At 38.1% G+C, this 17955-nt stretch overlaps 1 long non-coding RNA gene across 1 annotated transcript in view; it reads left to right on the top strand.

The window, feature by feature from the left end:
• Window positions 1-17673, top strand: part of LOC117596437 (uncharacterized) — a 36247-nt gene extending 18574 nt beyond the window's left edge. The window contains exons 2-3 of the long non-coding RNA XR_004577563.2: window positions 2053-2094; window positions 16895-17673. This is a non-coding gene — a long non-coding RNA (uncharacterized LOC117596437). The remainder of the gene's footprint in view (window positions 1-2052; window positions 2095-16894) is intronic.
• Window positions 17674-17955: the final 282 nt, after the last annotated feature.

The raw sequence follows: 17955 nt of genomic DNA, 5'->3' as shown, positions 1-17955 counted from the left end.
TTCCTGAAAAACAGCTGTCTGAACTTAACTCTGCCCCTTATTGTTGACCACACATGAAACTCTGCAAACCTCAGAATCTTGTCCTGAACATGCCAGGTAAGGTTCATGTAAATCCTTGCAACCAGATATGAGTTACAGATGTTTATGTATATTAAGCTCATGGTAATCACACCAGAGGTGAATGGTTGTCCTCCAGAGGCAATGATCTTGATGGATGAGGAGAAACACACTGAGATTCACGCTGGTGGTGCAAGAGAGGACTTTTATCTCTGCTCTTGGGATTGTGTTTTCGTAATATTCGCTCTCTCAGCAACAAGATGGCCAAACTACAATTACCAGCCATTCCCATCTGTTCTGACTAAATAACTCTTATACAATTTATTTAAAATAAAAATCTATTTATTTTATTTACTCCTCTGAAAAAACAAAATCACATCTTGTGTAATTACTTTACCAGTTAGTTATTCTATTGCCATTATTTAACAATACATTGGTAGCTGAAAAAGAAAGTATTCTACTGTTGGAACCAGGACTAGACTTCCTCTATGCTAAAGAAGGTGAATACGAAACATATAGTGGATGAGATCCAGGGTGTGGGAATTAAAACCTCAACATTTCCTGCTCACACAAATTTCCTTAAAGTGTTATGTCATCAACACCTTGTGATATAATGCATTGCTCCAGGCTAATAGTTTCACTGTTGAGCATTTGATAGATATTAGATTTTAGCCTTCTCATCTAATATCTATCAAGAGCTCATCAGTGAAACTATTAGGCTTGAGCAGTGCATTATATCACAAGGTGTTGACGGCATAATCAGTATGATGTGGAGCAAACTATTACACACACACTTTTAAAGACAGATAGACACCTGCATTTGTGATTTCTCGTTGTGTTTCAAGTCCATAATGCCTTACTAGGTTCATGTCGTGTTTCCTTGAAATACCAAAACTGGTAAAGTTGTAACCCTTTTTGTTCAAATATAAAAACCCACAGTACGGTTGTCTGTCAAATTGTGTAATTTGCACTTCCGTTGAACAATGTGTGCTTAGTCTGTCTACTAGTTTCTCCTCCTTACTATGGCAGCAGAGTTGAGATGATGTTCTAGAAACCTGAGAATTTTATGTTGCCTTATTTGTCAATCTTCACACAGCTAGTGTGTATAGTACGTATATGTGTGTGTTTCAGTGTTGGGAAGCTGACGTGTAGATTACTTTAGCAGTCTCGTTATCTGAGCTCACAGTTTCTGGTTCTCCTCCTGTAGCCCACTCTGAGCAGAAACTATTGAATTTGTGGCCTGAAATTGGGTCTGTGTTTTCCTCATCAGGTTCTACAATAACTCCTTTTTCCACCTTTGCACGTCCACCTCTGATCCGTTATCCTTAACATACAGTATTTTTTTACTATCCTTATACGCTCTATTTATGTAAATGTAAACTTTCCACTAACAACAGAATGATCTTCAATTACTTGCCATATAATATAGATAACATCTGTGTGTAGACTGGTTTGATCTCCATAGATATCAACGACCTGTTCAATTTTTATTTACACCAGAAATAGTTATGTGGAATTATGTTTGCCACCTTAAAAGCTAGTTGAAGCTATTGTCTAGTAGAGCTGGATTTAACCAGAGACAGTATGAATAGAAATAAAAGTGCTTGAAATAAAGATGGAGCAATGCATAACACTCAGCATGGCGGATGTATTACGCTAGTACCGCCCCTCAGTACAAAGAACCAATCACCTTCTTCGTAAAGCTGTCAGAAAAAAACACTTGCCAATCAGATTCTACATTGACAGATGTGCAGGTAGCCTGAAGAACCTGAAAAATTATTTAGACCATTTTGTGTTTTTAACAGCTATTTCATACCTGTGTTTGCAAACAGCTTGTTATCTTGTCAAGCTCTTTCTGGTATCTCGGTTTCTGGCCTTGAAAAGATGCCTGTCTTTAGTTTCTTATCCAGTTTTTAAACTTTGTTATAGTTTTCTATAGAATTATTATACAGTATACCTGTATCTGATGTAGTTTTTCTGTTTTTTCTTTTTCAGGTCAGGTCAGCAGCTTTATATTCGATCAAAATGGAAGAGCAGGTAGAGTGCTGCACAACCCATGATACAAAATGAACTTCAACATGTAGCTTGAACTAGCATTTTTCTACCAGAAGGTGCAAAATTCCAAACCTTTACAAACTTAGCTTTAAAGAATATGTAAAAGTGCAGACAGGGACAGAAAGTAAATATCACACAGATGTTGCATCTTCCATAATTTGCTTCTACTGGCAGTCACTGAGTCAGTGGACCGTATGTCATGATGAATTGTTACCAGCTGTTCTTCTCAGACAGATGTGAATTCAAACAGTTCATGCAGTACAATGCATAGTCCCTGTAAAAACAAATACACACTCGGTAGCTTTGACCTTCCCTTCTTCCAGAGAAGTATTAGATCGTGTCAGGTTGCATTCCAGCAAACCGAGTCACAAAAACTTTGTGTTAAGCAAAAGGTGCAAACATTTGATATGAAACAGAGGAGGGTGGGATAAACTCACCACATAGATTACATACTTAAAATGAAAGCTGGTGGTGTTAATTGTGAGCACTGAAGCGTCTGGCTACAGGAAGTGTGCAGTACTCGCCAGCTAGCTAATTAAAAGCAATACAGCCTGTTTGCTCATGTGCTGAATGAGGTATGCTGTAAAAAAAAAAAAAAAGGATGAATTAATGGGGATCAGACAGTAGGTCAAATGGATTATTTAGATCAATCATAAGTATTGTAAGTTCAACAGAAACTTAAGGAGATTGATGTTTTGGGGATAAATTTGATCAAGATGTCTTTCTGTCTTTGTCATGCTTTTAAAATTACTTTCTTTTGCCTCCACTGCTCTGCTCAGATGTGCAAATGTCTGATTTACACTAGTTTTTCATTTTAAAAAAGTTTTATAAAAGGTTTCATAATTCAGGCAATGCTTCTCTACTTTGAGAAATGAAGGCTGTTTTCCAAACCACACTTAATTCCCAAGTCGATGTGAGCTAGTACAGACATTTTGTACTGACTCATTGCTCATTTCTCCAACCTCGGAAACAACAGCTAGACTGTATGTACACTTAGAAGGAAGGAAAACGGACCAGAAGCTTAGGATTGTAACTGGGAAAGTAACAGCCTTAAGATAAGATTTAACCGTTAAATAGATCAGAGGTGTTCTTTTTACTATCTGGATTAGGCTGGCCAAGAAACGAGCACAAGCAGGTATTAACCCAGTGACACGTTGTACCCTGACTAACTCAACAAGTAGTCTCCCACGACTGAGTAGACCTGTGTGTATGCGTGTGTGAAAGAGAGAGACGTATTTTTTTTCTTGAAATTGTCAAGTTAGCAACCAGATTATACTACATTGATACAGTACTTCCTCCTTGCCATGAGTGTGGGGTGAAGTCAGGACCCCATGGATGTGCTGTTGTAGTTCTGTGTAAGAGTGTGTTATTTGGGTCATTTTTTTGCTTCACCTGCATACAAATGTGCCTGTGTGTTTGTGTTTTCTCTCTTTTTTTCCAGCTGTGGAAGTGTGTGTAAGAATGTCTGTGTATGAGTGTCTTCAGTCTATTTTGGTCTCTAAAGTCAGACTGTATTTGTCTTGGTTGGACAGTGTATTATTGTACGAGTGTCTGAGTCTCTCTCTGTCGCAGGCTAACCATGTTTATTTTCTCTCGTTGTACATTCTAAGTATACCAGGCCCATTCAAACACTTAAATAGTGCAGTGTTTTCCAACCTTAATTTGAATATTTTGATAGTCTTTAAGTTGCCATAACTTGCGCTGAATGTGTGTGATGGGGCTTTTGTATTTGTTTTGTATTTGGTAAGCTTCAACCCTCATCCAAAACTGACCTGCACTGTTAATCCACTATCTAGAATTCTTCTCAGTCATAGACGGAATATGAAAAAATAGAGTTTAAATGCCGTGAAATAAAGACAGGTACATAAACACACATGCAATTTGATAGACCTATAAATATACATAAACATCCACATACATACACAAAAATCACCATTCATGAAAATGAAGAAAAATTTTCTGCAAAAGCTCAAGAAACAACATAAAATAAGTATTGCACAATACTCAAGTACCTATCTTTTCTTGCCATTCTTTTAAATGGTCTGAGGGTCTAAACATGAGCTTTATTCCCACACACTGGAAGCCTCTTTTTTGCCTGTTGTCTGTGTTCCTGTCCTTGGGGCCTGTGGATGTTTCTTAAATGTATAGATGAACTATGTGTCCCTGAGAGCCTGAGAAGGTAAAATAGGCAGCTTGCAAAAACCCACAAAGTTTGTTTGCAGACAATTGGGCTGAAAAAAAATATATATTCCACATCAGCAACCATATACTGTATAATTAGCTGTTTTTGGTAGGCAGCTATAAATCTACATTTGTTCCTTTTCTATAATTAACATTTTTTCAGGGCATATGAAGGGCTGATTCTATCACGGTCACTCATCCCCTGTTTACAAAATTGGATATACCTCGTTGCCTCTTTTCTAGAAGTGGATTGTGGTTCTGGTCAGTGGTGGAGAATCATAGGGAAGGATGACTTTGTGGCTAGACTGCACTGGAAGGAGTTAAGGAATCAGTGGACAACAGGGACACAAAGACCAAGAATCAAGAAACTGGATCCTTTACGTGACTCAGAGGTGAATAGTTCATACCAGCTGAGGTAGGGAAGTGAATTAAAGATCCTTCAATCATGGACTGTTCATACTGTTAAGACTGGCAAGCTAAATAAGTACCATGGCTCTTCGTTTGAAGCCAAATAAACCCAGCTAACTACTTTGGTGTCTAGAGAGATTCTAAAGATTATTGCGTGGTTACTGTGTGCACATTTATGATTTATGTTTGCAGGTGCATACTAGGATTTAATGACAGTAATTATATGGGAATACTGTCTGCTGCCTCCCTCGTTGCCTTGCCACAGTCATGTGATACGTCTTTAAACTGGAGCCCAGTGCCCTCTGAGTGCTCTCTAGTTCCAAAATGTAAAGAAAGCTGAATGAGGTTATTCATTTCCTGTAGTTATGTCATGCTTACATTCCCAATAATCAGAATTTTCCTTCCGTGTGATTGCAGGAGCCCAAGAGAGCTGCAGTGCTGCAAATGTGCTTGCATTAATTGCTGCAATTTTATTGTAATTACAAAATACCACACACCCCTTGCTGGTTCCGTTTTAAAATGTCAACCTGAACACAGCATAATCTTTCAGTGCAGCACAATGCCATGAATTTCAGTCTGCTAACATGAATCATAAAACTTAGTACACTGGGTATATCAGATTTGCAATATGAACACACTGCTTGTGCTTTTGTTACTGTTGGGAGTGGTTAAAGTGACTGGCTTCCAGTGGCCATTAGATTGTTAGATAAAGTGGGGTCTTACCCAGCTATGGAACAGACAGAGCTGGCTCTGAATGCTATACAAATGAAAATAAATGGATAAAATCACCAACATTTGAAAAGAACCCAAATTGCCTGGACTGTTGTAGTTCCTATTATAGACAGTGTAGTCCACCATTATAGTTTACAGGATGTAACCTAACTTCCTTGGCAGAATTTCTCAGTCTGTCTTTGTAGGGTATTTCCATTGACTTTTGTATTATAATTATTGTTAAGCAATGCTATACCTTCCCATAACTTCAACCTAAGAAACCAGAAGGAAATATTGTCTGTCTTTTCACAAGTACATAAATATACATAACCCTACAACAGAAGTACACAGAATATAAAGAACAATTATTAGCAAGTATGCTTTTTAGTGTGTAATTTTGTAGGATAAAACATAGTTGTGTCCCTACAAGATCATCACCCAAAACTCTTGAAGCCTTTCCTCCATGGAACAACAGTGCCTCCTGTCGTATACAAATATGGACTTTTCCAAAAACACAGTTGCTAATAATTGTTCTTTATATTCTGTGTATTTCAGCTGTATTATGAGTTATGTATATTTACAGTATGCACTTGTGTGAAGTGTTTTCTATTCTTTCCTGTTTGGGCATTGATATAGTCTGTCTTACCAATATTTAAAGACAATCTGCATGAAAAGAAACCACCGAACTGGCTAAATCCTATGGGTTGTATTCAGGGATGGAGATTTACTGTATGTCAGTGACTAAAGTTCAAAAACTACACAGGAGAAGTTGTCCTTTGACACTTGAAAGGTTGCTATATTTTTCTAACCACAAAGAAAATCAGAAAGAAAACAATACAGACAACAGTAAGTATTAATTGCATTACAAGGTCAACTAAAAGCAGGAGACTGAGCAAAATTCTAATAAACATGTAATAGTAGCCTAGTACTGTATATTGAAAATACACTGAAGTTGATTTTTATGAATGATTCTAGTTAATCACATTAGTTGTGACATATCCTTAAATACGATTTAATTATAACTAATCAGAACTGTATTGATGTGTCAGGTCACATATTGATTAACAGTAGTGTCTCCCCAGCAACAACTCCAGAACAGTGCTAGTGCTAGAAAAGTATGTAGGGCCCTTTCCAAAAACAAAAAAACCCTCCCATTGCAGTCACCATTTCTGTTTTTTCCTGCAGGTCCCAGAGACCACAGGATGTCCCGTTTCTCATTTTAGGTTCCAAATGGGTGCTCATGTGTCCTATACGCATACTTCCTGTGTGCTCTGGCAAAGCCCACTGCAGTCTCAAAACCCTTTATGATCAATTTCAAGGACCAATCACCGTGGATGGGTTTGTTGAAATTAAAGGCAACGTTAAATCCAATGATAATCCATTGCAAGGCCTAAGTGTGATCAGTTACCTACTTCATATTTATCGCCTACACATGGTTTTGTATGGAGCTCCTCTGATTTTGCAATGTTATATCACTTCAATATGCCAGTATGAGCTTATGCAATTTGTTTTTTGGGCGGATTGGGGAAATGATTATGAATTTCATTCATCTCAGAATGGAAAGTGGTGTTTAAATTTTCATTTCGTGATTTAATCACGTTTCAGTTCTATTTAATCACGCTGGAACCATTTTGTTATCTTATTGCAGCTATTATCTCTATTTCTCATATACTTAGTACAAGCTTTTGAGTGAGTAATGGCTGTGCAATTTTCTCACTCATCACCAGTGTTATTGAATAGCACCACATTTTGAAAGCAATGTTCTGAACACAGGTGTAAAGTAATGAAGCCTTGGGTACCATCCCAAATGCTTGCTTTTATTATTTTTTGGAATTGGGCAATTCACAGACAAGGCTGTGAGACATAGCTAATAATAATAATAATAATAATAATAATAACATGGAAAAAACAAGCAGGCACAGCACAGTTCCCAAGCATTCTCCAGAAAACACTAGAAATTTATGAAAAATACACTCACCATGGCGGAAGAGATGATACAGCTATCACCAGCTTTGAAGGACAGATTATCTGTAGCTCAGACTGTAGTCGCAAGCTGTTAAGCAGATAGCTCTTAGTGAGGTACCTGTGGTCCGATGTGTACAAGGCAAGGAGAAGAAAAGGAAAGATGGGTGTAGGAGAGCGTTACATACTGCAAATATTGTATCATCCATGCCTTTTTTCGAGAGTGCTTCTTTGATAAAGGTCCTTAATAACATCTGTTTAAATATGGATTCTGGTCACGCATCATTTCTATTTGATCTCAGTGAAGCCTTATTGACACTATTGATCATAACATAGTCTTAGACTCAGGAACAGTCCTATATTGGTTCAAATTTGCTACTTACAGGGCAGAGACTACTTTGTTGAAATGAGGGAATACTGTATGTGTCTGAGAGGACAACCATGACCTGTGGTGTTCCCACAGTTTGGGCTACTTTTATTCAATTTATACATGCTTCCACTTGGCCAAATCCTACAAAACTATGTAATATCTGACCACAGCTATGCAGAGGACACTCAGGTTTATGTTGGTCTTTCACCAAATGACTACACTTCCACTGAGTCATTTTGTCAATGCCTTGATGATGTTACCAACTGGATGTGCCAAAACTTCCTACAGCTGAACAAAGATCAGACAAAGAACATACATCATTTAATCTGAAAACAAAGATGAGAGATATAGACTTGCTGCTTATCTCAATTCCATAGTCCTCAAATCTAAAGAACAAGTTTATAACCTTTAATGGACTCTGATCTGTTTTAGCAATTATATCAGAGAAATAAATGTCAGCATTCTATCTTCTCAAAAATATAGCCAAAATGAGAGATTTCCATGAGCAGCAGTTCGAAAAGATGCTGTTGCCTGGCTTCATGTGTCTCAAAGGAAGTCAAGCCTACTATTTCTAGTAGGATTGACTTCTGTAATGGTCTTCCCAAAAAACAGTCAAACAACTTCAACTGATTTAAAATGCAGCTGACTGAGTTCTCACGAGACCCCCCCAAAAAAAAAGAGAGAAAACATCACCCCAATAAATCCCTACACTGGCTCCCAGTGCCCTATAGGACTGACTTAAAAATACTGCTTCTCTTATTTAAAATCCCAGTGCCCTATAGGACTGACTTAAAAATACTGCTTCTCTTATTTAAATTACTAAATGGGTTAGGATCAACATGCCAGTCGGATATACAGTACTCAAGCAATATAAGCATAGCAGGACTCTCAGATCATTTGGAAGTAGTCAGTTAGTTGTTCTGAAGATAAATACTAAGTGTAGAGAAGCTGCTTTTACCTTTTACTAATTGCATAAGAATTGCATTTTTATTACATAATATTTTCATCTTTTTGCAAATTATTTTTAATTTCTTAAATAATATTCTACTGCTCTTTTAAACTGCACAATATCTTACTTTGTCTAAAATCTATTTAACATTAACCTTTATATTTTTAATTGCGTTTTATGACCTTTGTTTTTATTTTGCCTCATTATTTGTCCATTTGTCTTATATTTGTTTATTTCATTCGTAATGCACCTTGAATCTCCTTGTGTATGTAATATAAATAAATTTGCCTTGCCTTGCCTTTGTTGGAACGTCTCAGCATGGAAAGAAGGCATCCACCTGATTTTCATTTCCCCTGACCATTAGGGGATGAAATGTAAGCTAATATATTAAAATAGTGTATATAAAATGACAAGAATACCAAACTAGATGCAGTTTTGCTTACGGTCATGTGAAAGTCATTTCAATTTGATGATCTAACAGACTGACGCCACTTCTACCAAACATAGTCCTGCGCAACTCAAACTGGCCAGAAGAAAATGGCAGAAAAAAGAACGAGCAATCTCTTAACTGAGCAAACAATACTCTTTCTTTTGTTGAAACAGGCTTTTAAAATTAAAGATGTATTTCTGAAGTCTAAGCAAAATCGGTGTCTCAACTAACATAAATCACAAGATGGCAATATTGCTGCATCTTTTATCTATGCAAAATATTGCACAACATTCTAATGTGCTGTATGTATAGGTTCATTACATGCTTATTCAACACATTATGTTGTTAAATGACAATAGACTGTACACTACCATTAACTGTACACTACCATTTACCAGTATTTGGTCCTCTGCCATGATTCTCAATTTATCGAGAGCGTAACACTGATATTAAACCCTCAATCAACCTCAGTACAACTGAGAGTGGGGGGACTATCAACTGCTGAATTGGAGAAATTCTGAATTAGAGAAAAACTAGAGGCAATATTCTTATATACATATATATACACCGATCAGCCATAACATTAAACCCACTGACAGGTGAAGTGAATGGCACCTGTCAAGGGGTGGGATATATTAGGCAGCAAGTGAACAGTCAGTTCTTGAAGCTGATGTGTTGGAAGCAGGATAAATTGGCAAGCGTAAGGATCTGAGTGACTTTGACAAGAATCAAATTGTGTTGGCTAGACGACTGGGTCAGAGCATCTCCAAAATGGCAGGTCTTATGGAGTATTCCTGGTATGCAGTGGTTCGTACCAACCAAAAGTGGTCCAAGGAAGGACAACCAGTGAACCGGTGAGAGGGTCAGGGTCAAAGCTCAATGATGTGCGTGGAGAGTGAAGGCTAGGCCGTCTAGTCTGATCCTACAGAAGAGCTACTGTAGCACAAATTGCTGAAAAAGCTAATGCTGGCTATGATAGTAAGGTGTCAGAACACACAGTGCATCGCTGCTTGCTGTGTATGTGGCTGCGTAGCAGCAGACTGGTCAGAGAGCCCATGCTGACGCCTGACCACCACTGAAAGAGCCTGCAATGGGCATGTGAACATCAGGACTGTACCATGGAGCAATGGAAGAAGGTGGCCTGGTCTGATGAATCATATTTTCTTTTACTGCATGTGGATAGCCGGGTGCGTGTGTGTGTCGCTTACCTGGGGAAGAGATGGCACCAGGATGCACTATGGGAAGAAGGCAAGCCGGCAGAGGCAGTGTGATGCTCTGGGTAATGTTCTGCTGGGAAACCTTGGCATTCATGTGGATGTTACTTTGACACGTACCACCTACTTAAACAGACCCAGTACACCCCTTCATGGCAACTGTATTCCCTAATGGCAGTGGCCTCTTTCTGCAGGATAATGCGTCCTACCACAGTGCAAAAATTGTTCAAGAATGGTTTGAGGAACGTGGCAAAGTTTTCAAGGTGTTGACTTGGCCTATAAAATTCCCCAGATCTCAGTCTGATCGAGCATCTGTGGGACGTGCTGGACAAACAAGTCCGATCCATGGAGGCCCCACCTCACAACTTACAGGATTTAAAGGATCTGCAGCTAACCTTTTGGTGGCAGATACCACAGCACACCTTCAGAGGTCTTGTGGAGTCCACGCCTCGAAGGATCAGAGCTGTTTTGGTGGCGCAAGGGGGACCTACACAATGTTAAGCAGGTGGTTTTAATGTTATGGCTGATCAGTGTATATTGGTATACATATGTGTGTATATATATATATATATATATATACACACACACACACATATATATATATATATATATATATATATATATATATATATATATATATATATATATATATAATGTAAATTAGGTTTGTACTGTAAAATATACAGAAATGTAAGACTGTACAGTAAAAATCAGGTGTTCTGGCAAGAGGCATGCTCCTTAAACTGGGTAAACCCTCACCATGTTTTACAAACCTTAATTCTCCACAAATCACCTTCAGTGTGAAATTTAGCTAATAGTACAAATGGTACAAATGACCTGACCAACCACTAGGTAATTAAACTTTATGAGCACATATTCAGAGAACAGGTTTAGATAGGAAAATAAAATCAGCAAAGTTGAATATACCATGCTATCACTTTAGCATTAATACCAGCCTGAGCATCAACCCTAATGAAATAATTTCCCAGATTTATTTGAGTTTGACTCAGTGGGTATAATTGTATTGGTAAGTAGTACCTAAAATAAGCCACAGAAATAAGCAACATACTACACCAATTTTACATCTCTAGAGCTGTAAACCAAGCTGCAGGACTAGTAGCCAAATAACAAGCACTGACCTTAGTTTTATTCATGTATCCTAACTGCGGGAAACTGTCTTAAACCTAAAATATATAGGTATTTGCCTTTAAAATCTATGCAATATGTTAAGTGTGAGGAAAAAGTGTGACAAAACCTAACAAAAATACCCTTCAAATATATTTTTATGGCTTTAATAAGGACTGTTCTTTTTCCCACCAACCACATCCAGCAGGAACATCCCTTTCATTAAAGCACTGCAAAACACCACCAATTAATGAGTCACTGTGGGAACACTGTGCTCCCTTTTTATGGGTTAGTGTAGAAATAGAAAGTTTTAGTAGGGGTCATACGACCTTTTGTCCTTGGACACCTTACAGTTGTTGTCTAATGAGACACACAAAGTAGTGCCTTATTACTGGTCTGAAAGTGCATTTTCCAATGGATTGAGCATTTCCAGTCCTGTAGTAGCTAATCACTGAAAGGAAAAAAAAAAAACGGCAAACGAAATGGTAAGACTTTACAATAACAGTACATGAATAATCATGCACTAATACCTGAATTAATCTTTACTTACATATGAACTAATGATGAGTTAAGGCATGTACTAATCACGAACTATTAATTAACACGTAGGGGTAAACTAAATCGAACATGCTCAATAAGAAAAATATGGATGTTAATTAATGCATTAACTAACAAACATGTACTAACGTACTTAAGGTGGTTGTTATTCACACATGAATTCATAAGACTCACGTCGTAGTTAAGGTTAGGTCTTCATTAGTTTGTGATTAGTACATGCCTTAACTTATCATTAGTTCTTATTTAAGTAAGTATTAATTAAGGTATTAGTGCATGATTATTCATGTACTGTTACTGTAAAGTGTTACCAACAAAACTATATGTACAGTAGTGAAAAAAGCTGCAAAGAATGCAAAAATACATTTCAGGGGATAGTTCACTGGCTGTGAATGCTTCACCTTTAGAGTTGTAATAATTGAAGGCAAGAGGACAACCTCATATGCTTCATTTCCTAAAACAGGCTTGAGATCATGGAATATATTTCTCTAATGTCACAAGATCTGCTGAACTGGGGACAAAGGTTGAGTTAAAATCAGGCAGAATGAGACTACCAGATGAAGAGATATGGGAAAAATCCACCTCACTGGAATGCTACCTCACTTTTGTGGAAAATACTTTTCTAATATCTTGTTCTGAGTAATAGTCTCTTGGTATCTCTCTAGTCTCAGTCAAGGCTTATGATCTCTTGTGAACTCTTTCCAACATCATCTTTATCTGGGGTTGTGTTGGGTAACAATAAACAAGTAACGGCATGTTTAGGAATGTAAAAATTCAAGTATATGTAATATGTTTCTAAATATCAGATTAATTTTATACCTAATTACATTCCCCCGCTCAGTGTGTGTTGCGGCTCTCAGTGTGCTTTGAGCTTCCTAGTGCGAATGGCGTCACTTCCATGTTCCGTTCATGTTTTGTTTATATAGCCATGTACATTTTGTTTTGATTTGAGTTCACTCTCCGCCCCTGTCTTGTCTCCCCGTCTTTGTGTCGTGATTACGTACACTTACTTTTGCATTAATTTATGATTAGTTTGTCGATATAAAAGTTTATTGTGAAGTCTCATCCATGTTAATGTGCATTTCTGGGCCGTGTTTACCAGTGTTTTGTAGTTCCTTGGTTTAGTGTTTCTAGTTATTTCCCTGTTTCAACCAGTGCCTGTTTTCTAGATTGGCGATTATGGATTATTCTTTTTTTATTCTAATTCTTTATTATTACTCTGTTTTTCCACCTGCCTGCATTTTGATCCATGCTTTAGAACCAGACACACAGATTCTATGCACTTGAAACTTGTCCTGCCATATCAACCTGCACATTACAGATGACTTCACTTACAAAGGATGCAGTGACTTGGCGTGTGAAGCGCAAGAAAAAGCTAAAGGATTATTGGTTATGGCTTTTCTTGTAGCTCTTAAAGCCGAATCTATGTCTATGAACCTTGTATCGAGTTCTCACAATGCAGAACAAAAGTCCAATAAGCAGATCCAACTCTGTCTCTCCCTATGCCAGAGGATGATTGAATGCATTTTCCCTGCTCTATACCCCGGGCTGCACCACATGAATATAATGGCATTGGGTTTTCCCCAAATGGAGTAATCCTTCAATGTGAACTCTATTTTCTGCAAGTGTTGAACCCTAAGCCTGATAAGAGAGAAAGGGTGAGGTTCATGTTATCACAGATTACAGAGTACGGCAAAGCACATGAATGGGCAGAAAACCTATTTGCCAAAGGACACCCAGGCCTAGGAAATATAGCAGAGTTTTCTAGCCTCTTGAGAAGGGTGTTCCTGCTGACTAGGGAGGAGCCTCCCCAAGTCACTTTTTTTGGGCTGGGGGGCTACAGCCTGTGGAACCATAATTGACAGTTGGCCAAACACAGGTTACTTTAGCAAAGTGACAACAGGAGACATAGGCGGGACGGAGGCTGCCCAGGCCGAGGCCAACAAAGCGGTGTCTTCTGTCCAGTCCAGTCCGACTCCTAACTCCGGCAATGACATTTTCTTCCAACTGCCTGTTAACTTTATGGATGGTGCCATAATATCTCCGCCCCTTGTTAACTTTGAGGATAATGTCATTGCACCACCTTGTGCATTACATCCATCATGTTACCCCACCTCCTCACTCTTGTGCTGGTTTCTGGAGTACTCCAGTCCTGACCAGCTGGCATGCTGGTTCTTCGAGCATCTTGACTCCAGTCCTTATCAGCCAGCTGGCAGTTTTCCCGAGTCAACATGCCTGGCTACCCTGTGTCCATCTCCCAGCTTTGCAAACAGCATCGCTGCACCCTCACAAAGCGGGTCGCTCTGCCTCCTCCTGGCTCCACTGAGGATAGACTCTCAATGTGCCTATCAACCCTGCACATTACAACTAGATTGTTCTGATGCTTAACTGTAAGTAGTTTTAATTCTAAGCATCAGTGTGGGACATTTGTGTTGCTAGAACCTGATGAAGAACTAACACATAGATTGTATTTAAGTGGCTTATTGGTTCGCACTGTTGCCAGGCACCTCTGGAGTTGGGGGTTCAAACCCTGCCTCCGCCCTTTGTGTGCATGTTCTCCCTGTGCTTCGGGGGGTTTCCTCCATGTACTCTGGTTTCCTCCCTGGTCCAAATACATGCCCTGTAGGCTAATTGGCATTTCCAAATTGTCTGTAGTGTATGGATGTGTGTATGAGAGTCTGCCCTGTGGTGGGTTTGCACCCCATCCAGGGTGTCCCCCACCTTGTGCCCTGAGTCCCCAGGGATAGGCTCCAGGCTCCCTGCAGGATAAGCAGTGCAGAGAAGGGATGGATAGTCATATGCACTGCTATCCATATCTTTTGCATAAAACCTTGGACATGTTGTACATAGAGTAAAGAACAATAGCAGATAATGTGTTGGATTCCACTCTGCATTTATTATCAGTGTATGGTGTAAAAATCTGATTTTTATTCCCCTAGTGGGAGTAATCCTGTATCAAATTCCCTGGATTTACTGGAGAGCAGCCTCCCTAAGAAGAGGAGAATTTGGAAAATAGTGGATGGAAAATGGAAAAAGTGTACTGTCCCTAATTTGTCATGTTTAATGGCTATGAAGTTCAGTATTGACACATTCCCCAGAAATACATTCCCCAGAAATAAATAATAAATAAATTATTTTTATAAAGAAGAAGAATTAGTATAGTGTGGTGGTTAAATCCCTCACAATTCACCATGGTGAGTGAAGAGGTATGGGTTCTGACTCAGCAAACAATAAAAATGAACGGTTGGATGAAAATTTCTAGTTGAAGTTAGTCAAAGAAACACCTTCTCCTGTCCAGGACACACTCACAGAATCAACATTCTTGTCAAGGCTCCTACAATAGTCATGGCACAATAATTCAGCATGATTAAACATGATTGCAGATTAATACCATGAGGTTTGTTTTCAATCTAGCATTCTTGCTTAATATATTAAAATAACATAAAAACAATTAATTGAATTGCTCTATGGGTCACAGATGACTATGCACTGCAGATAGATAGTTACACAGTGGAGGAATTGTTAGCATTTGCATATTTTTTGCATATAAAGCATTTATGTTGCCCTCTCAGGAAGCCTATTTCCAGTTAGCTTTTAGTTGATGTGTGTGGCCTTGCATAGACTGGCTCCATTAAATTGTGTGAGATTGAGAGGCCCTCAATGGTTAGAGAGCTCTAGTGTAATTTAAAGCATGAGAGATTTCCAAGCATAACCTACTGAAGTCAAGCAAAATAGCAAAGGAAAGGATTGTCTGAAAAATATGATCAAATACTCAGCCAGGCTCTCTGCACCCTTGAGGATATCCCTTAATAAAAACATTTATTGAGTAGGGGCACTCAAGATGTTCCTTTCCATTTCATTTCAGCTTTACTTAGAATTTTGGATTAGTTGCGTAACACTTCAATTTCACTTTCAAATATTTGCAAATATTTATTGATATTGGATCACTGAAAAGACTTTGCTGAAACCTTGTGACCAACCTCTAACCCTCTCTAACAAGAAGCTGATAGTTCTTACCAGTCACCTATATGCCTGGTGATGCAGTATGGCTAGGAGACTTGTGTTATTTATGTTTGCCATTTAAAGATGCTGAATGCAACATTCTGAAATTTCACCCACAATGCTGTTTTGCTGAATGGCATTTCGTCACATGGATTCTTCTCATGGGTGTGAGAACTCAAGGCTGTGGTTTAAACAGCATACTGCTCACTATGTAGTATGCTTAAACAGTAAGGAAAACCAAAGGTGTGTTGAAAAACTGTTTAATGCAGTAGTACGTGGTTTGGGATGTGGTCTAAGTAGCTAAAATATACTGTAGGCTCTGGTTGAAAGGGAAAGAGTTGCTCAGCTGTAATCTCAAAGCTGACAGCTGGGTGAATATACAGGGCTTTCCCGGAGGCTATGTGCTGTTCCATTAGCAAGCGAGCTACCTAGACATAATACAGAGCAGAGAACAAATCATGTCTGTTCGCTAAAAAACATACACATACTGATGGTGGTTTATATTGGTTATATTGGACTCTGCAGGCTCTTGCCTGTCATTGTGTAGCTGGATTTGTTTTGTGACTAATGTTGAGTTGTGATGATGTTTGATGTATCTGAGCTGCATGACTTATGCATACACCACTGACACAGTGCTTACTGTGAATTACTATTAATGAACTGTCAGGAGGACTCGTATTATAAAATATTTTCCTCCTCTGAGTTATTTATTTATTATTATTATTATTATTATTATTATTACATTTTAAACAACCTTTAAGTTGTGTAAATTTCACAATTCTTTTCATAAAAATTTTGACTGCTCTTCCATAATTGTCCAATGGTTGATAAAAACGCTATAAAGGATTTTCAGAAGGTGTTTTCTTTTGTGCTAGTGGCTACAAGAAAATCGACTGGAAATCGATTATGACCAGTTGAAGTCATGGGGCTTGAAGTTGCATCAGGAACGCAATCGACAACAGACTAAGCTGCTGTGCGGATCTGGTGCTACACCGTGTTCCCTAGACTGACAGGCCAGCAGCCCAGCACAGACCTTACACACACGCCAGATGTGACACACTCATTTTCCCCCAGTAACATGTTGGCCATTTTTAAATAGTGGGAAAGCTAGCAAGCATTATGTCTCAGAGACATCACTATAGTGAGATAAATTCACCTGTACTAAAAAAAAAAATCACATTTAATTTTTTTTTAACACTAACAGATAACAAATCAATGTTGAGTCAATGTTTCCGATATTACTTAAATGATTATTTATTAGATTTATTAGAAGGGTCAACAGCAGGACTTAACAGAGCCTTCATGGACAAGTATTATTGCAAGTCTTTCAGATTTAATATTACAGATAATTAATATTATTAATTACTATTTCTTTATATTTATTTCCTATGATGTGTTGTAATGCTAGGAGCTGACTGCTTTTGTACATGGTATAATGTTTGGATATTATTTGGATGTGATCTGTATGTGTGGTGACAGTTGACTTCTCATCTGATGAAACTTTTTTTCTTTTTTTTTTTCACATTCCATGGTAATGTATGTTTATTGCCATATGACACATAACAACAACAACAACAACAACAACAATCATCAACATCATCATCACAAAAATCCACTCTACAAATAAAATTGAACTAAATGGGCTTAATGTGTATCAGTGTATTTGGATTGTGTTTATTTGGTTAGCAAATGAATGATTTCAACCCAGCAGTAGAAGTTGTGTACTGTAGATGCTCAGTGCTTCATAAAGAATACACTGAGACAGATAAACATAGATGGACTTAGGTAGGTTATGACAGGTCATAGAATTAATAATAATTATAAACGATTAAAAATAAGAATAATTGAATGTTAATATTATGATTTGTCATGAGATATAAGCAAACACCTTCTGAGTATTTCTTTGTTACGTTAGCATTCTCATGGTTGCTCAACT

The sequence above is a fragment of the Pangasianodon hypophthalmus genome, chromosome 29 (genome assembly GCF_027358585.1).
Source record: "Pangasianodon hypophthalmus isolate fPanHyp1 chromosome 29, fPanHyp1.pri, whole genome shotgun sequence".
In the NCBI taxonomy this organism is placed as follows: domain Eukaryota; kingdom Metazoa; phylum Chordata; class Actinopteri; order Siluriformes; family Pangasiidae; genus Pangasianodon; species Pangasianodon hypophthalmus.
The sequence above is the reverse complement of the archived record's forward strand: the minus strand, read 5'-3'. Positions and strand labels throughout refer to the sequence as shown.